The sequence below is a fragment of the Peromyscus californicus genome, unplaced genomic scaffold (genome assembly GCF_007827085.1).
Source record: "Peromyscus californicus insignis strain IS unplaced genomic scaffold, ASM782708v3 Scaffold_6__1_contigs__length_162567912, whole genome shotgun sequence".
In the NCBI taxonomy this organism is placed as follows: Eukaryota; Metazoa; Chordata; class Mammalia; order Rodentia; family Cricetidae; genus Peromyscus; species Peromyscus californicus.
In genome coordinates this window covers 33539406-33561472 of record NW_026294584.1, presented here as the reverse complement: position 1 = coordinate 33561472, position 22067 = coordinate 33539406, and positions in this window count along the sequence as shown.

The following is a 22067-nucleotide window of genomic DNA, read 5'->3' as shown; positions in this document are numbered from 1 at the left end:
CCCCCAAAATGCACCCCAATTCCAGTCATCTCTCAATGTACTATCTCTATCCATCCCTCACCCCCACCTTATCCCTCTTGTTCACATCCCATGTACACCAGTCTACCCACAAAATCTATTCTATTTCCTCTTTCCAGAGAGATCCATAGATCTTCCCCTAGAGCCCTCCTTGTTACTTAGCCTCTCTGGGTCTGTAGATTGTAGCATGAATATCAATTATTTAACAGCTAATATGTACTTAATGTGAGTACATACCCCTTTTTTCTTTCTGGATTTGGATTGTCTTACTAAGGATGATTTTTTTCCTAGTTTCATCTATTTGTCTGCAAATTTTATGATGTCATTTTAAAGCTGCTGTCTAAAACTCCATTGTGTAAACATACCACATTTTCTTTATCCATTCTTCAGTTGAGGGAAATCTAAGTTATTTCTTGATTCTTGATTTTAGTTAAAATGCTTTGAGTTTCTCTGCATTTATATCTCTATTATGTTGAGGTACGTCCATTTTTTCCTACCCTCTCTAGGACATTTATTATGAAAAGGTGTTGAATTTTGTCAAAGGCCTTTTCTGAGTTCAATGAGATGATCATGTGGTTTTTGTTCTTCAGTCTGTTTATATTTTTGATTGCATTTATTGATCTGTATGTGTTGAACCATCCCTGAATCTGTGGTATGAAGCTTACATGCCCATATTTGTGGATAGTTGAGATTCCTAAATCATATGGTATGGCATTATTTTTTATTTTATTATTATTCCATATAGGGAGAGTAGACTAAATCTAAGTACATGGTCAAAATAATTAAAGTAGCAAATACCAGTGAAATTGGACAAATATAAAATTAATTAGCTGTTTAAAAAATAAAATAAAATAGTTTCCGAGAATGACCAGGGAACAAGTGCTGAACACTAACAATCTGTCCTAGCAGAACTAATTGATTATCCTCATGGGGAAAAGTAATTTTTTATTATATAACTTTGGAATAGAAGGTATAATTCTTGCCAAGTAGTGTCCTTTGAAGAGTCCCTTGATGCTTTTCAGTATAGTTCTGACCAAAAATGGATATTCCTCAATTATATATTGAAAAGTGAGCAGGGGCTCAGACTTACTCATTTAGAAGTGACTTATTCCAATGATGAAGTTAAGAAGACATTTAGATTTTAATAAAGAGAAATATTATACAGATCATTTAAAAAAAGGGAATATAAACAGAGTTTTAAAGAAATTTTAGTAGTGAATTGAGCTTTAGGTAACCCCAATAACATTGCTTCCCAGAAAATCTATGTGTAAATTTAGTTAATAATGTCTTAATGTTTCAGTAGCATCTGATGAGAAGAAAATAAAAATGTATTCAAAAGAAAATTTCCTCTCTTTTCTTACATAGTGTTTATAATATCAGTATCTTTCAGAGATGGAGTGAAACAAAGTGAGTTTGATAGATACTTTCCCACACAGATTGGATTTGCTCTACCAAATACTTCTAAGGTGTAATTGATAAGTGAACTAGGTACTGTTATAATAATAATGTATCTCCTTCTCAAGACTCAAAGGCTCATCTTCCAGTTGCCAGATATGTGATCATAGAGACATGGCAATTGAGATATGTTTAGGAATTAATCTATGCCAAAAGCTACTTCCTCACTAAATTCACAGCCTGTCCTCAGGTGCAGATTTGTTAATGGATGGCTGGTGCAGGAAAAATTAGGGTCACAAGACACATTCCTCAATTCTGGAGCTAATAATTTCTTTATAGATTTAGGTGTCAACTGGTTGTACCATATAGGTCTTGTATTTGGACAATCATTTAGCTGATCTATCAAACTCACTTTGATACTGATATTATAAACACTATGTAAGAAAAGAGAGGAAATCTTCTTTTGAATACATTTTTATTTTTTTCTCATCAGATGTTACTGAAACATTGAGATATTATTAACTAAATTTACAGAGTAAGATAGAATATCCATCAGATGCTTTTTTAAGTAGAGAGATTATCAGGTTTTTTATTTCAAGAGACTACACTAAAATATTCTGGAGCAGTGAATGTAACTGTAAGTTGATTCATTCATTGAAAAAGATCATGTTATCTATAAATTGATATGACTTCAGGAACTCTTGTCACCATAGGATTTTCATTATCTATCCAGGAAGGTCATGGATTCTCCAGTGTCCTTTCAGGCAAAAATGATAAGCAAATTTTCAAGGGAAGAAAAAAAATTACATTGTGTTCTGTGGTGACAGAACTTAACCTGCTCCATCTTGCTTATTCACATAAGTACACAGGAACATGAGACGAGACAGAGAGTAGCAACAGTGTCTGTACAAATTCTACTACGCTGCCCTAAAACGTTTATTCATATGTATTCCTGCCCAGTTACTGAGTATGGTAATTACAAATTATTTTCAAAGATTTTACTAGTTAAGGAAAGAACACCACTTTTAAAAATGCACAGACCCCACACTTAAATAATTGTTTATGTACCTGCACACTTACAATGTTGTGATAAGGAACAAAGCTTAATACAACAAAATTGTAGAAGTGAGACTTGTTTACAGATTGTGTGTGTGTGTGTGTGTGTGTGTGTGTGTGTGTGTGTGTGTGTGTGTGTGTGTGTTCAGGAGTATGCCAACTTGGAGGCAAGAGGACAACCCTAAGAATCATTTCTCAAGGGTCACACATTTTGTTCTTTGTGAAAAGATCTCTTACTGGAACTGAGAACTGATGGAGTAAGCTGGGTTGATTGGCCATTGAGGACCAAGATCCTTACATGCCTATCTCTTTGACACTAGAACAGAGCTGTGCTACTCTGCTCAGCACTGTTGCATGGTGCTGGGATAGAATTCAGGTTCTCATACTTTATTGACTGAGATATCTGCCCAGTATCTACCAACAAATTTTAAGACAGCTTTCTGTGAAATTTTATTCAGTATTGCAGAATAATAAAAAAACTATACATACATGTACACACACACACACACACACACACACATACACACATATCACATTCTTCAAATTTTGAACATTGACTATTTCAGTGTTTTGTGGAATATGTTTCTAAAACTTAGAGAAAAACAGCAAATGTAAAGTATCTGAGAATCCACAAGACAACACACACAGAGGTACTATTGCTGTGAGATACTGGTGTGATATGAGACAACTCAGTGGATGCTGAAATAGACTCTAGAAAAATACAGTTAATTCAATAAATGACTGATGCCTAAAGAAAATTGTTTCACCATGATACCACAAGCTTATACTTTATTATTACTCATTCATGAGTTTGTAAGGATAAAGTGAGAATTAAATGATCAGGTTACAAAAGACTAATTTATTACAGTCTTTTACTCTGAATTTTGTTTATCACTTTTATCTTTTGTATCTTCTATCACTTATATATTTCTCATATTAAAGGACAATTACTTGTTGCTACTAACTCAAAGACTCAATCACAATTGTGATTGCCTTAGTTCTATTATCAAATCCTACTCTGATTCTTCAATTTAATGGATGATTTATCAGTAGGAAATTTAAATCAATTAGTTAAACTAGTTGCAAAATCCTTATCCCTATTTTCAAGACAGAAAAGTTTGATTCATGTAAAAATTATCCAGCTGGACTTCCTAGGAAGCACATTGTTAATCATTGGTTTAAGGAAATACATCCAGACAAACAAAAGGAATGTATGTGTTTCTCTTCACAAATTCTAGACCAACTTTACCCATTGATATTTCCTGATAAAACTCAAGAACAGAATCTTAATGGAAGTGCCAGATTGAGGTGATAACCAGCTAACTTAGATAGCTATGTATATTCTTTCTCAAGAAAAAAATTAAGATAAACATATCTAACGTTTTGTACATAGTGTATTATGCTTACAATGCTAAATAGTGCCAACTACCCCATCTATGTTTTAGTCTGTTTTCCTGGGGTATAAAGCAAGTTCGTGAAGTCAAGGAAGACAAATATGCAGGTGTTGAATCAACAGTACAGTCCTGTATGTAATCTGTGACTTGGCTCTTCTACATATCATATATCATAATAAGAGTTGGACATAGTAGGAGACTTTCTCTTGGTGATCTGGGTCATTATTGAAGTGGAAAATAAAATATTTTTGCCCAGGACCATTTTGGCTCTGGTGTGCTTTTTCCTTTCCACTCCATCAGCTCTACCAACTCTGAATTTCTTGACTTTGAAGGCACTACGCCAGCCCCATCTGTTTACTCACAGATTGTGAGTAAAATTGGTTTAAGATGAGTTTATCTGTGAAAGGATGATTTTTTAGTTTCTGATTCCTATTACTGGTACACAGTGTTCAGTTGTTCTGTGTCCTCAATATGCACTTGTTCAGATGGTTGAAGGAAGGATAACAGAATATATGTGTTTTAAAACAACATAATTTACATTAATTAATTTGACATATGGGCTTACAGTCCAGCCAACTCCAGACTTTCACTGAGAATACATATTTTCCTTAATGCCAATGAAAAAAAATGAGAAAATCTGTCTGAGAATTTCACTAGACATTTTTTGAAGTGTTATTACATCTCAGTAATCACTATACTTAATGCTTTATTCTTATAACTTTATATTTATAAATGATTTGCTTTAATACATTATAAGCTAATGAATATAAATTATGAAATATTCTGCTCAATCATCAATATTAACATAATTTTCAGGCTTGGCTAACCATGAAATCCTTGAAACAACCTCAATGTGCTTGCAACTCCTATATATATATATATATATATAGATAGATAGATAGATAGATAGATAGATAGAGGATATATATATATATCCTCTAAAGTCTTCATGTAATTCAAATAAAGCTACAAAGTTATAGTAAATATATCAGTAGAAATGAAGGATAAACATGAAAAATAGGAATGTTAACTTCAAGACTCTTGGTAATTTGCCCATGCCTTTGCTCTTAAAGAAAAGCTAGTAGTCACCTGATAAACTATATGAGTCACAGTTAGAGCTGGTTAGTATCAACATAATAACAGAATTCTCCAATTTGACAACTCTTGAAATTTGACAGCCAGCTAAGGCAACTTGCTTAATAGTTGATATTTATGGAGTCGTTTACTTAATATTTCACAAAAGGTAATCTTTCTGAGATGCAAAATGAGAGGATGGAGAAAAAGGCAATTGAACTTCCTTCTGAGTCTTAATGAGTTATGGTAGATATAAAATATTAGCTATTTTTTGTGATTTTGATGTGACGAATATAGAGTTATACATATTCAGTTGATGGTATCAAAGGAATGGGCTTGTCCTCCATATACCATTGTCTTTGTAGATGACTGATGTGAGAATCATTAATTTTTCAAATAATTTTTAATTGACTGATACTTATTTATATTTATATCCACAGTACGTCATTTTTCTACTCTTCATTCCTAGCAAGAAGACAGTTCAAATGCATACAATAATATAAAAGTTATTTTGAATCTTGTATTCTTCCAATGAATGGAAAGAAAAACAACCCTAACAGGAAAATTTCGCATTATAAGATATTAAGCACTCACACACTAATTAATATTTTCTTTCTGATTTTCAAACTCAGTACTGGGTGTAATGAGAAAAAGATATTTTGTTAAATCCTATTTGAGTTTAAGGAAAAGTACAACTGCTGTAAATTCAAGTAACATAAGCCTGCCTGACAGAGTGACAGTTCATATTCTAAAATATGTCACACTTATACTTGAATCTAATTTAATTTTTCCTCAACCAGCAGGATATCTCGAAGCAGATGCTCTGAAGAAAGTCATACATATCTATTCTGTTTATCACATGTTGGTTGGCCTCCTTTCTTCCTTTTCCTTTATTGATTCTCACATCCTTGAAGCAGTCCTGTAATTCCTGACTGATTCACTAATTCCATGACTCATCAAATAAACTAAGTGTGAAATTGCTTGTGCCATCAATCTATACCCTACCCAGATGATTCATATATTAGCTCTGACAGATGAACACTATCACAGAATTAAATTTGGTATCCTAAAACAAAGTTGAAGCTCTCCTAAATGAAACTGTATTTTAGTAATTGAGCTTAGGGTATTTTACTTATTATTTTCAGATATTATTCCTACTAGCAATATGTGAGGATTGGGTAAAATATGAGTGAAGCTTCACCAAGGAAAAAAGTTTGAATTAATGAATACTGTCATTTAAGTATTAGAATGAGAATTTTTCACTTCAAAACTAATTCAAAATTGTTGATTTGCTAAAACTTATTTTATACTCTATTCTTTACAGATTTTCTATATATTTACAAATATTTTAGAAAATTTTCTAAGACAAATAATTGTACTGCAATGTCTACAGAATATACTTCTTAGTAAAGAGCATAGAGGAGAGAAGTGTATTGATCCAAGTAAATGTTTTATCTTTTTAAATAGAAATGGGTGAATAGTAGAAGTTTAATTCTTTATCAAGCTACCCAGTTAAACATTATGGTAAAAGATATCATTATATAAGACCACGCTCAATTTTCATTTCCAAATCGCATCCTAAAAACCAACACAGAAAATTATTTAGTTTCCAACTGTGAGAAACAACATAATTGAGTATTAAATGAGTATTTTTTGAAAGCCCCAAATGAGAAATAAAGTGAATTTGAACAGCTTGAAGTACAATCACAATTAGATACATTTAAATTTTGTCTTACAGCTTTATATTGAAGTCATTCTAGTCAAGAAAGAAATGATGAAACTACATTAGAGATTATCAGACAACTGTTTAATATTTACAAGTTTAGCACATGAGCTTCTTTCAAACATTCTGGAACTTGAAGTGCCTTTAAAAAGAACCTTGTATTCAGTGTTGAACCAAAGTTCACATGCAGTAAAGAGCAAATCCAGAGGATTAGGGTGTTTTCATTGCTAGTTTTCTGTGAACAGACCCTCACAGTCAGGTTACAGTCACTGACTTTTCTAGCAGTCTTTAATTTGCTTCTCTTCCACTTTGGAAGTCTCAGAAGTAATAAAAAGCTTATGTTTCCTACCATGAAGAGATTAAACTATCAGCAAGCTCTGCAGAACTCAGCTTTAAAGACACTTGTCCTTTATGATGTTGTGAGTTAATGTGCATGTGTCCATACACTTACATTCCAAGTAAACACTTTCGTGTGTTCTATAGTCATATTTTCACCAACATTTGTTCATACTTCCCTGTCATATGTACTCTCACTTACAAGTACCTTAAAGAAAATACTAGGCATCAATATGTCACAACTGTGCAATATTCTAAATGTACATAACATGTAATGTTAAATAATGCTAACTGAGCTCTTGAAACAAAGTAATCCAATGGAGAAAACATTTTAACAAATAATAAAAGGAATTGCTAACTTAATGTATAATGGTGACCTGATCTGAAGTAAGGAAAGACTAGGTTGTGATGGAGAGATGGCTCAGTAGGTAAGAACACACACTACTCTTGTAGAACAAACAATTTCAGTTCCCAGCACTCCTGTCAAATGGCTCACAATCAGCTGTGACTCCACCGCCACTGGATCTGACATTCTTTTTCAAAACCTCCAGGCACCTATATTTAAACATGCACATACCTAAACACATGCAAGTGTGTGCACACATACACACATATGCATACAAGGACACACACACACACACACACAAATAAATCATTAAAAAGAAAATTATCTGTTTAAATATAAAAAAAAATGCCCAAAGAAATGATAAAGAAGAGATAGTCATTCCAACATTACTAATGTTGTACAGCATGGATATTTCTCTCTTCAGAAGGTAGAACCTATCTTCCATTTCTAAATTTCTTCTTTAAAGTTGAACTATATAGCCTTAGAGAATCACTCCCAAAGATCTGAATGATACAGAGTAACAGTTACTTATAAAATGATCACTTGTCAAAATAAGCCTGTCTCTTAGAAGAGGAAAAAATGCTATGTGATATTTAAGAAATTATGAGTAAAAATAGACTCCGATAGATAATAATGTATAAATATTGACTGTTTAACAGTAAATCAAGTGACACAATTCTAATGCAATGTCAGTACAGGTGAGTCTATATTACTATATTATATTATGTGGATATTTCTAGCTTCTTAGTTTTTGTGCTCATACAAACTACTTTGCAAATGCTTTCTTAATGAAGATAGAACAAAATTCCATGGTATAACCTTCAGAAATCATGCAAGTGTGCAGTGTCCCACTTCTGTTCTCATCTCCTGATTACTTGAGAACTGCTTTGTGTTGAATAGAGGAAGCTTCAGTTTTCCCAATAATAAATCCATGCATATTAACACCCCAGGAAAGAGAGGATCAAAGTAAATACACACACTCTGCTAATGAAGTCAAATCATAGCAAAATAGTCTACCTTTATATTATCTTGGATATATGTGGCTAAACACAACCACTCTAAATAGCATTATACTGCTGTCTTTCACCTTTTATCTATAATTTATATTTTAAAAATCTTAAATAGTTGTCCTACAATAAGAGTATGAGTACCCTTGGAATAATTTATGTGTACAGATGGGAAAAAACAGTTAAATGAGAGCTGCAGTTCTCTGACCTAGACAGATGACAAGCCCAAACCCAAGTACATTGGATAGATATTTCAGCAGGATTCTTCCATGAAAGAAGCACATGATACGAGACATTAGGTCCTAATGACTAGAGAATATAAAAATCACATATACAATATTGTGAATTTATATTCTTCATTATTTGTTCTATTCTATTTACTAAAATTCTCAGGCTTTAATGGTGTAGAACTCTAGACTAATTATAAGTAACATGGCTTCATATCCCACACATCCAAACACACATACATGCTTTTTACCATAGTTTATATTTTACCTTTGATTCTATTTGTTAGAATTGAGATTTCCGTGGTATCATCTCACAAGACTTGTTTTGAATATCCCATGATAAAATGTATGCTCTGGGAAAGATCTGAAAAACCTAATGGTGATGAGATATGAAGGAAAGATACCAAAGTAAATGCTTTTTAGATCTCCACATGGAGATCCTTGGAGTGGTAAAAATGCAGAAAGAAAATTTAAGTAGATTCTTTCCCTCATTCTTAGTATTTCGTGGATGCCTGTGGTTATTTTTAGACTTAAGATTTCACGCGATTCCCTCTTTTATGTTAGCCTCCGTATAGGTGCTGTCCTTGTTCAGGTCTTGTTCAGGCAAAAAGTATATTTTAATTTTAAAAAATTAAGAATAAATATAATTAAATAAAACCCAGGTAGTATAGTTGGTATGGCCAGGTAGTAACTGCTTTCTCATGCAGAGAATAATTTGAAAATAAAGATAACATTTAATTATTTTGGCATCCTGAGTAAGGATATTGGCATCAGTCATTATAAGTTTATATGATATAGATACAATTTTCAGGAACTAAGATGTCTGTCTAATACTGTACCCAGCATTTTCCCCGTCAGCCAGGAAGTCTATTAGTAATGTGCTGCAATTAATATATTCTGAAAAGCAATGGCTGGAGGCTGACCTTTTGAAAAATGTCCTTGATATGGTTTAGTGCATAATTATTACATTTGAGAAATAGTGATCTCAGATTGGGAACTCTGGTATTTGCAATAAACTCTAATGGTGCTGTACTTCTTTATATAAAGAATAAACATGAAAAAAGAATTTTATGGTATGCTGTTATATAAAATTAAAGAAAGTAATAGTTCTTGCAGGAAAGTGTGAAAAAAGAACACAACACCATAATAGTAGGTTTGTTCAAAACTTCATATAAATATCTGGCAATAGTAATGGAATTTCATCTTAAAATGCTATCACACATTTTCAAATTATATTATATATTATTTATTTATAATAACCTGTTTGTTCACAGATAAATGTAATATGTATAGAGATACTACTTTAAGAACTCATTCTATTATAGTTGTTAATTAACTAAAGCTATTTAAGTTAAGGACTGTATGCAGGAAGCAATTTAATCAAGAATATAAAAATTGCTTCAATAGCTTATGAGATGAATAACTAAGTAAAATATTTATTTTACTACAGATATTATTTATGTATACACATGTCAGGAATAGTGGTGCATTTATAAACAGAAAGGTATTGAATGTGGGTTTTAGGCTTAAGACCAGCTTGGAACTTAAAAAAAAAAATCTGAGTTCTCCTAAAATATTACCATGCACTAATATTTATAGTCCTTCCTTTTACTAATATGTAGTAACAGTTTCTACTATCAGTGTGTAGTAAATTTTCTTTATCTATTTACAATACTTCAAACTTCATTTATAAACATCAAGATTTTACACATGGTATACTCAAATAAATCTATGTCAATACTCTGTAAAAATGCCAGCTGCTAATTATCTTTCACCCTTGGAACATCTGCGTTCCTGGTTTCTTTAATTTGAGCCATACATCCCTAACCTTCATGTTTTATGACTTTGAACTTCCTCTCTTTGTCATCAAGCTCCTTGCTTTTTGACAGTAGTAACTCTGCAGGAAAGTAAAGCCATACTATACATTAAAAATCAGCTTTTATTATGTTTTCAATGTGCAAAGAAATGTCCTAATTAATCTATCACTTCCTAACTTCCTTTCATGAACAACTAAAAGGCCTAAAATAGATTTCTCAGAATATTTCTTCTTAGACATAAGAAGGGAGTGGTTTTGTTATTTAACATACTTTACTATTCAAGTCATAAGTAAGTATTTTAGAAATTATAAGTGTATTAAAATTTATTTTTACCTACTTTAATGAGATATTTTCTCAAACTGACTTTTTCCCCAATAATGGGGAAATAGGTGATTAATAGAGGGTTTTTTCTTTTTAATTAAGAGATTTTTCTATTTGCTTTACGTACCAACCACGGATACCCCTGTCCTCCCTCCTTCCACCCCCAGCCTCCCCCCCCCCAAGATACCCTGCTGTGGGATGGTCTGTATGTCAAATGTGTTGCTGATTGGTCAATAAATAAATCACTGATTGGTCAGTGGCCAGGCAGGAAGTATAGGCGGGACTAACAGAGAAGAGAATTGAGAAAACATGAAGCTGGGTGAGAGAGATACTGCCAGCCGCCGTAAAGGAAGATGTAAAGTACCGGTAAGTCACAAGCCACATGGCAAGGTATAGATTAATAGAAATGGATTAATTTAAGCTGTAAGAACAGTTAGCAAGAAGCCTGCCACAGCCATACAGTTTGTAACCAATATAAGTCTCTGTGTTTACTTGGTCGGGTCTGAGTGGCTGTGGGACTGGCGGGTGAGAGAGATTTGTCCTGACTGTGGGCCAGGCAGGAAAACTCAAGCTACAATACCCCCCATTCCCTCCAATGCAAGGTCTCCCGTGGGGAGTCAGCAGAGTCTGGGACATTCACTTGAAGCAGATCCAATCCCCTCCTCCCTGCACCAAGGCTGAGCAAAGTGACTCAGCATAGACCCTAGGTTCCAAAGAGCCAGCTTATGTACTAAGGACAGGTCCTGGTCTCACTGCCTGGGGGCCCCCTAAACAGTTCAAGCTAAACAACTGTCTCACGTATCCAGACGGCCTAGTTCAGTTACAACTGGGAATGAGGTGGGATAATGGAGGGCAAGGGTCGGGAGAAAGAGAGCTTAGGGGAGCGGGAGGTCCCAGCTGGATCAGGAACAGAGTGGGAGAACAAGGAAAGAGATACCAAGATAAATGAAGACCCCATGGGAATAGGAAGAAGCAGAGTGCTAGAGAGGTCCCCAGGAATCCACAAAGATGACTTCACTATAGACTACTGGCAATGGTCAAGAGGATGCCTGAACTGACCTACTCTGGTGATCAGACGGCCAAACACCCTAACTGTTGTAATAGAACCCTCATCCAGTGACTGATGGAAGCAGATGCAGAGATCTACGGCCAAGCCCCAGGCAGATCTCCAGGAGTCCAATCGATGAGAGAAAGGAGGGATCATATGAACAAGAGTTATTGAGACCATGATTGGAAAAAGTACAGAGACAACTAGCCAAACTAGTAGAAACACATGAACTGTGAACCAATAGCTGAGGAACCCCCATGGAACTAATGGAAGGTCTTTAATCTAAGAAATCCTTGGAACTCAATGGCTTTGCTGCTAAACAATATTAATATATATATAAATATATTATAGATATATATATTTAAAAACCTAATAGTCTTCTTTTTTACAGCTTTCAAAATATCTTTGAGGAAATAACATTTTCATGCTCCATTATAACATAGTACCCTTGTAGTCAAACCTTGTGTTCTTCCCAGTACATGCTGTCTCTCTCACTCTGTTTCACACCTATGGTAAAGCATGTGAGCTCTCAGCATCCTGCTCCAGCCTCCATGCCTGCTGCTTGCTACCATACTCCGCCACCATGACAGATGCATTATACCTCTGGAACTATAAGTCATGTAAACTTTCTTCTATGTGTTGCCTTGTTCATGGAGTTTTAGCAAAGCAACAGAAAAGTAACCATTACACATGTATATACAAACATGTAGGTAGGCATATGTATTCTTAGATCTCTGTATCTTGCAATGAACAAAAGATCCAATTATGTACTGTATTAGAATATTTCAACACATTATCTTTATATTTATGAATTTTGTGATTCATGAAATATCAGGATAACTCCACAATGTATAGGAACAATTTCATTGTTTAAATTTGTAAGTGATGGACAGACTACAGGGCCAAAGTAGCCTTAATTGTTTATATTAGGCTTAAAGCTGTGTCAAACACACAATAATATTTCTTTTTAAATTGTGAATAGAATGTGTTTCACATAACAAATTCTGATTATGGTTTGCCCCTCCACATCTCCTCCCAGATCCTGCCTACCTCCCCACCTGCCCAAGTTCACATTCTTTCTTACTTTCTCTCATTAGCAAGCAAACAGAATTCTAAAGGACAAAATAATCAAATAAGTTAAAATACAAGCAAATTCACCTGAATAGGACAAAATATACAGAGCAAAAGACTGAAAGTGAAACCACATATAAACATAGAGACACACAAGTGGGCATGCCCAGAAATCCTCCCAAAACATAAATTTGGAAACCATATAAAAGCAAAAGGTATTTATGGTAAGAAAAAAAAGAAAAATATGCCTAGTGAATGTGTTATGAAACAAAAATTTAAAAAAAAAACTAATTTTTAAAAACCTTGAGAAATACCATTGAGTTCATTTCATGTTGGCCATCTGCTTCTGGGTATGGAGGAGTGGTTTACATCTTCAGTGAGATTCTGTTTGAAAGAACTAATATTTCATTGCAAGTGGTTGTCAATTAGGGATAGCTTCTGAATTAGGGTGGGGGCTTCTGCCTGTCTCTCAATTGCTGGAACACTATTGGCACAGATTCATCCAGTACCTGTGCATGCAGCCACAGCCTCTATGCGTTCCTAAGTGTATTAGTACTGCTGTGTTTAGAGGGCCTTGTTTCTTTGGCGTCTTCTACCCCTCTGGCTCTTACTATCTTTATGCCTCCTCTTTCTCTTGAGCCGTGAGGGGAAAGAATTTATGGAGACTTCTCATTTAGGAACAAGCATTCCAAGATATCTCACTCTTGAAGAATAATATTTCTCACAATTTTACTATGTGTAATAAATAACTGCCTTAAAAATAATAAATTAGCTTATTACTTAGGATAGACACAGTGTCAGAAATCAAATGGTTCACAAATGACCCAGGCCTGTATAGGCACAGAGTCATGGTGTAGGAGCCATAAAGTGCAAGCATACTTCCTGGGAAGGTCTCCAGGCTTCCTTTTCACTTCTTTGAATGCTGTGGTATAAAAAGACTTGGCTGCCTTTTGAAGGATGATCCCTTTTGTCCTAGGCCTCATTCTGCTGCACACCTTCAAACTTGCCCTGTAGCCTGTATCTCATAATCCAGTGTTACTATGGTTATTAGCTCACTAATTACCAAACAGTAGAAACATCATTATATTATTATAATTTTCAACTGCGTTTTCATTAATATCCTTTGACATATGCTTCAGTGTATTTTATAAAAGATCAAGGAAGAAATTAGAGAGGATTCAGGAATTTTGGGTAGTAGAAATGATTTAAAGGTATGAAAGTTACAAGAAAACTTAAAAGGCTTTTGGTTCATTTTGATGAGAAAATAATGGCAAAAAAGAAAGTATGAAGTAACTGATGAGGTGACCACTGACTCTAAGTGTGCAAAAGTTAGCTCAAATTGTGGTCGTTATAAAACATTAATTGTGTTTCATTACACAACACAAATGAAAATTTTCAAAAGTCTAAGTAGATAGAATAGGGATAGGTAAACAGTGTCATGCTGTGTTTTCACATTCATATCATTTTTCCGTCTCTTGTCATTGGAACACATGAAGACCGGAAACTAAGGGCCTCTCTTTGTACTCTGGTTGCCGCTGCAAGCTATAGGCGTCGGTGAATCATTCTAAAATGTCTTACCATCATTTACTATTACACTAATTTCCACCAATTCAGTCCGCTGTAAGAGGAATGCTGTGTTTAACTGAAAACAGATTTTTTAAAAATATGGAGAACTCACATTTTTCAAGGGTTTGCTGTTAGCAGTTTTATTTTCTTTCTCCCTTTAGGATTTGTTGTGAATTTCACCGCATATTTTAATATTATTTTCTAAAATACAGTTTCCATGTAGAGCTACTCTGCTCACAGAGGAATTCTCCACAGCCACTGTTTTCTGTGTACTGACAATTAATTGTGCTGAAACTTGATCTAAACATACAGCAGCCACCTAGGTAACACTTAACCACCAGGTGTAATTCTGTAAGTGGAAATTAGTCCTTGGGATCCTGGTAGGGCTGGAGTACTTGACAGGGACATCGAGCCTAAGGTTATCATTTTTCCCCATACATATTTAAGTGTTCCTTTTTGAATACAGAGATGGACATATTTTTATTGTTTATTATTTACTAGCATCCTGCAGATAACTCCAAGATGCTGAGAGACAAAAACCGCATGCCAAATTACAGCTCCTTTCAGGCTAGCCTAAAGAAATAAATGGAACAAGGAAAAAAAAGGTAATTCAGCTTTGAGTTCCCTATCTTATCCACTGCTTCTGCTTAGAGTTTTCTAAGTCATCAAAATTTGTCCTCAAAAAAGGGGAACTGTTCTCAATCATTTATATTGTGACTTGAAAACGTCATTATTTTCTCTCCCAAGAATACTAGCATTTTCATTTTCAGACTGATTTCCTATGGTGAAATGAGCTATATTTTAGAATCAAAATAATATTTGAAATAGAAAGATAATTATAAAAATAAAATCACGGATACTTCATTTTGCAATTTATATTTTTTATTTATCAATTATGTAGTAAAAAACTACAGATAAGATTATATGAAGAGTGTCCATTAGGACATGATTTCATCTGAAATAAATTCTGTCTTCCTAAAATAATTATTCTTTAATTTTTTTTTAAGTGTTGATTTCTTTTTTAAGAAAAACTTTTTTATTGATATTTTGAGGATTTCACATCATGCATTTGGATTCCACTCATCTCCCCATCCCCTCACTTCTACCCTCTGCCCTTGCAAACTCCCTCCAAAAAGAAAAGTTAAAAGTAAACCAAAAATAAAAAAGAACAACAACAAAAAAGTCTCAGCATGGAAGCTGTAACGTGGCCCAGTGAGTCACAGTATATTCTGTAATCCATATATCTTTACTTTTGAGTGTTCATTGCAATGACTCACTGGTCTGGTTCAAGGCCTTTGGTTTCTGCTACACTATTGGTACTGGACCCTCATTTGTATTTTTTTTTTTTTTTTTGCTTCTAGTTGCAATAACCTGATTATCCAAGTAGTTTGCACTTGTTGAAAATACTGTTTTATTTTATAGTATTGAAAGTGATAGAAGTTTTAGAGTAGAAACCTGGTTAATATTTAATAAATCAACTACCCCATAACATCCTTCAAGAAAAATAAATTCTTAAAATCCTTCTCTGAAATCCTTAGGAAATTTCATCTTGTGCTGAAAAGAACTTTACCAAAACAAGCTTCAACTTCATGGCTGCGTACTTAAAGGTAATAACTGTGAAACTTAACTGTTAGCTACATATTGAAAGACTTCAGCCTTCAACTGAAGAACTAGGTCCATAGTTGGTTTGGTTGGTTTCTTCTGTGCAATTATTTAAGATCAATCAAAAAGATCAGTGGTGCAGATTTAAACAATGCCTCTTAGATCAGCACATGTCATCATGCACTGGCAGCATCTCCAGTGTTTGGGATCTTCCTTCCTCTACTAGGTAGGGTTTAAGAAAGATGTGCTGTGTGAAATCTGTTCCCAAAGCAGGTGGCCATCTGTTGCTCGTAGTCTGTATGCTTTATTGAGTGCATCCAGAACATTTCTGGACACTTCAATCTGTGTATAAAGCAGTTCCTTCTTACTAACAAAATGAAAGATACTATACAAAGTAAGCATTTGCCATGTTCTGCCACAAGATAAAATTCATGAAGAGCTTTTAAGCATCTTGATGATCAGAACTAATGTCATAGTTTTAGTTTTGCCATGTGTGTTCATAGTGACATGTTATGGTCTCTGCAATTTTTCTCTGGGTTGCTGGGTTTATGCTGTGAACAAATCTGAAGAAGTAAATAACCAGCTCAGACTGAGAAGGTATGTGCTGTCTCCCTCTATCTCACTATGAAGACGTTTCTACAAACTTGATAAAATGTACCTGAATGTTGATTTAAGATTAAATAGATTTATAAAGCTTGAATAAGGGTCAGGAATACTGACTTTTAAGTGTTATGAGACATGATCTTTGGTGTAAATAGTTTTACTCTTGCAGAACTGACTAAAACAGAAGTAAATATATGTTTATTTACAAGCACAGACAGCCTAATAGTTTTGGCATATACATTCTATGTTGCTTCTAATCGTTTAAAAGATGTTTAGAAAGACTGACTTCATATTTATAATTTAGAGCTGAAATAAGATAGTATACCTAACACTATGACTATTATTTATTAAACCAATATTTTATTAAAGTTAGTGTCCTCAATTGAAAAGTATATTATAAATCTTTAAACTGAGAAATATTGAGTGACCTATTCAAAATGGCCTTCCAGGTCAATATATATATATTGAAAACAAATATAACATCTATTGAATAGATATCAATTGCAAATAGCTTCCTGATTAGGGGTGAGCATTTTGTCTACTTACCTTTTTCAGTGCTGGGATATTTGTCTGTTTAGGACTTGTGGGTGCTGGTGCAGTCTCTGTGAGTTCATATCTACATCAGTCGTGTTGTATCTGGAATACGTTCTTTCTTTGTAGTCATACCAACAATGGATTTGCAATCTTTCCACTTCCTCTTCCACATAAATCTCTGTGCCTTAAGAGGAAGGATTTGATAAAGATGTCACATTTAAGGCAATGTGCTCACTCTCTGCCCATTACACAGAAAAGAAACTGAAAACTTCACCATGCATGAAATGGCTGTAACAGATAATTACCCTCAGAAAAGTAACAAGATACAAAATTAACATGAAAATTGGTAGCTTTCATATACACAAATTATAGACTGAGAAAGGAGTCAATGAAACAGTATCATATATATATATATATATATATATATATATATATATATATTCAAATATTGAAAGAAGACATTGAAAAGCACCTTAGCTCATAGAAATATACGTTTTATTTTTTCAATTAAGAAATTTTTATCTATTTTTACATACTAATCACAGATTTCCATCTCTTTCCTCCTCTCACTGCCCCCGCTCTCCCCCCTCCAAATCCACCCACATTCCCTCCTCTGAAAAGGTAAGGACTCCCATGGCAAGTTAGCAAAGCCTGGTACATTAAGCTGAGTCAGATCCAAGCCTCTCCCACCTGCATCAAGGCTGTGCAAGGTGTCCTACCATAGGTAATGAGCTCCAAAAAGCCAGCTCAAGATACCTCTTTTTTGGTCTTTTATAAGTTGTTTTCATGAGAACATACCCATGCCTGTCTCCTTGTGCACAGCTGTAGCTTCACTGATTTTAAGATTGCAAAGTTCAAGGCCTCTTTTTCTTTACTTATCATTGTTTTATATATAGACCATGAGTTTGCTTGAAGGGAGTCATGGAGATACAGAAAGAGTTGGATGGAGAAGATGGAGTGGGCTAGGATAATATAATACAATATTCACACATTAAATTCTTAAAAAAATATTTATAAATCTAAAATATTTACTTCCTATCTGGTCACATGGAAGCTCAGCATTATGAACAGTCTAGTGCATTAACTTTATATGACACTTTCTTTTCTTCATTTTTTTATTTTCAACAGTGGCTGATTTTTGGTGCATTACAGTGTATTTCTTTGGAAATGTACAGGCCTATTTCTTTTTCTTTTCTTTTTTATTGAAGATAATTTCTCTTCATACAATCTATTCTGATCATAGTTTCCCCAATCCCAATTCCTCCCCACCTCACCACCCATCCAGTTGCCAAGCTTTCTTTAGAAAACCATCAGGCAAATTTAAAAAGAATTAAGACAAAAGAAAATCACAAGAAAAACAAGTAGGGAGGCAGACACCACACACACAAAAAAACCTGTAAAAAAATCAGAAACTGTAATATACAATCAAAAGACCACTAAAATAAAAAATGTGCAGGATAGTAATATGAGAGAAAAAAAATCCAGCTAAATGCCATTTAGGTTATTTTTGTTGGCCATCTACTCCTGGGTCTAGAGTCAACCCTTAAGTGTGTTTTATACACACACCAAGAGCCCACTGGATAAAACTGCTTTCCTTTTACAAACAGTTGTCACTTGGAAATAGGATGGAAAGTGGAGGTATGTGTCCACCTTCCCTTCTCCACACTGGAATTCTGACTGACCTGAACCTCTACAGGCCTTGTGAATGCTGTCACAACCTCGGTGAATCTGTGTGGGGGTCAGTTTTTTTGTGTCTGGATGGAAATCTATCTTTGCTATCATCCATTTTCTTAGGCTCTAGAAATCTTTCTCCATAGTTCCCTGAGACCTAGGAGGAGAAGTTTGATGAAAATATTCCATTTAGCACTGAGTGTTCCAAAGTCTCTCATTCTCTGCACAGTGTACAGTTGTTGGACTTCGTATTAGTTGTCATGAACTGCATAAGGAAAATTCTAGGATGCTATCTAATTGATCACTTATCTATAGGTATACCAGAAGGTCTTCAAGAGTCTTTTTATTGCTATATTCCTATAGCAGAATAATATAATCGTATTTGGTTTCCTTATAGACCCCATTGCCTATCTAGTCTTAGGTTCTTGGTTACCCAATGAGTGTGAAGCATGAGTTCCATCCTGTGAACTGGGCCTTAAACCCAGAGTGGTTAGTTACTACCTTAATGTTTGTGCCACTATTTCATCATCATATAGTGCAGGCAGGTCACAATTGTATACCACAGGCTTTGTAGCTGGGCTTGTATTTACCTTTCTCCTCTTTAGCATGCATAGTATCTTCCAGTACCATTAAGACTAGGAAGAAGTGATGAAGACTCTAGTTAGAACCAGCTTGAATTCTCTGTGTTCAGGGAGATATGTGTTGTTTTCTGCAATGGAACTTTGTCATCATTCTTTTTGTTTGTTTGTTTGTTTTTTGGAGAGCAACCAATAGCCTTGAGGATAGTTTGAGTTCTTTGTGAGTTACCATGGGACCATTTTGCTCTATGACTCAATTGGATGTAGTCCATTCCTGGCATTAGAAGTTTCACTTTGTGATAAAAGATGTCTAGTTTAGGTATTGTCTCCCTTTATATTTGGCTATTTCATTTATATTTCTTTCATATATGTATAGATTTTAGAAGGCTTATATAATAGGTTTCTATGTAACCCTCTAAGGGCCCTAAGTGTAACTTGTTACTCCCCATATTAGCTGTCTTAACCCACTCTTCCCTCTCCCTGAACTTTTAATCCACCTGCTCCACACACACACTCCATTCATACAAAACTATCTATTCTATTTCCCATTTCTAGGGAGATAGTCCCCTTACCCCTAGTCCCTACACTATACATGGAGTATAACAGGCCTATTGAAGTCTTGAAGGCTAGCATCTACATGTAAAGAAATACACACAATATTTGTCATTTTGAGTGTTGGTTATCTTGCCCAGGATGATTATTCCTAGCCCTATCCATTTACCTGGAAATTTCATTATATTATTTTTAATAGATGAGTAATATTCCATTGTGTACATTTGCCACATTTTCTTTATCCATTGATCCATTGATGGACATTTAGGTAATTTCCAATTTCTGGCTGTTATGTATTCATAATACATACAATAGCAACAATGAACATTACAAAGCAGGTGTCTCAATACTAAAATGAAGCATCCCTTGGGTATATGTCCAAGAGTGATATATCTGGATATTGATATAGATATATTTTCATCTTTTTGAGGAACTGCAACACAGATTTCCTTAGTGACTATACAAGTTTACACATCTACTATCAAAGAATGAGTGTTCACATGACTCTGATCCTCTCCAGCATGAATCATGATTTCTTTTATTGATCATGACCTTTTTGGCTGCTGTAAGATGAAATCTTAAAGTAGTTTTGATTTGCATTTCCCTGATTACTAATTCTGTTAAATATTTCTTTCAGTGTTTCTCAGTCATATGTATTTCATCTTTTGAGAACTCTCTGTTTAGTTCTGTGTCTCATTTTTAACTGGGTTATTTGCTTCTTGTTGTTCAGTATTTTTAGTTCTTTATATATTTTGGGTATCATCCCTGTCTTGGATGTGTAATTTGTAAAGATTATTTTCCCATTCTGTAGCTTATCACTGTGTCTGAACAAGGTTATGAAGTCTCATGAGAAGGACCCATTTATTAATTGTTCCTCTTAGTGCCTTATTGTCAATGTTCTATTAAGAAAGTCTTTTACTGTACCAATGAGTTCTAGGTTATTTCCCTATTTCTCTTTTTACCAGATTAGATGTATCTGCCTTATGTTGAAGACTTAGACCCATTTTGGAGTTGAGTTTGGTGCAGGGTGGTAAGTATGGATCTATTTGCATTCTTCTATATGCAGACATTCAGTTTGACCAACACCATTTATTGTAGACGCTGTCTTTTTTCTTGTGTGTATTTCTGGATTCTTTAAAACAAAACAAAACAAAAAACAGGTATTCGTAGGTATATATGAACTTACTCCCAGACCTTCAAATCAATTCCACTGGCCAACATGTCTGTTTTGATGTCAGTACTGTAGTGTAATTTTACTTTGTCTCTGGAGTAGAACTTGAAGTCTGGGATGATAATAACACCTGCAGTTCTTGTATTATTCAGTATTGCTGTAGCTCTCCTAGGATTTTGTGTTTCCATATGAAGATGAAAATTGTTCTTTTAATTTCTTTGAAGAATTGTGTTGGAATTTTGATGGGTATTTGTTGAATCTGTACATTGCTTTGGGAAGGATGACTATTTTCACTGTATGGAGTGCTTGCAAGAGTAATGGCAGACATATTTTATTTGTTAGTTCTCCTGGTGTAACTCTCTAATTTCCAGGATACACTTCAGAAACAGTGAGGACATCAGCACCTTTGACTTTCTGTCATCAGCTGTCCAGATCTGAGAGCCCTGTTCGCTTGGCTTCCACACCAACATTCATAAAGCTCTGTAGGATGAAAGTCTTTTACTAAAGTGTTTTACTTCTTCCAGTAACCAAAACCAAGTGATTCTTACTGCACAATACCTGAAAAACCTCCTCTGTACTGCGTTGTGTGTTATGGCTATTTACTATAAGATAGCAAAATCAGCTTAATTACTCTATTGTTTATGAAAGCAGAGTTGTGATATAAACATAGTTTAAATTATCAGTTGACTTTTGAGTCTTATTATTATTATAATGTGTGGGAAATATATGTGTATAATTCATAAATTAATTTAAGATGTTAAATTTGACTTTTCTAATAAAATATGTTCATATTAATCACCACTTTAAATATGACAAATGTCAAAACTAACCACTGATAATTACATACAAAGAACCTTGTTAATTTGTTGCAGAATTGGTAGGATGGAAAATTACTGCTAATGGGAACAGTTATGTAAATTCATTATATATTAAAATAATGTAAGATTTGTGTTTTAC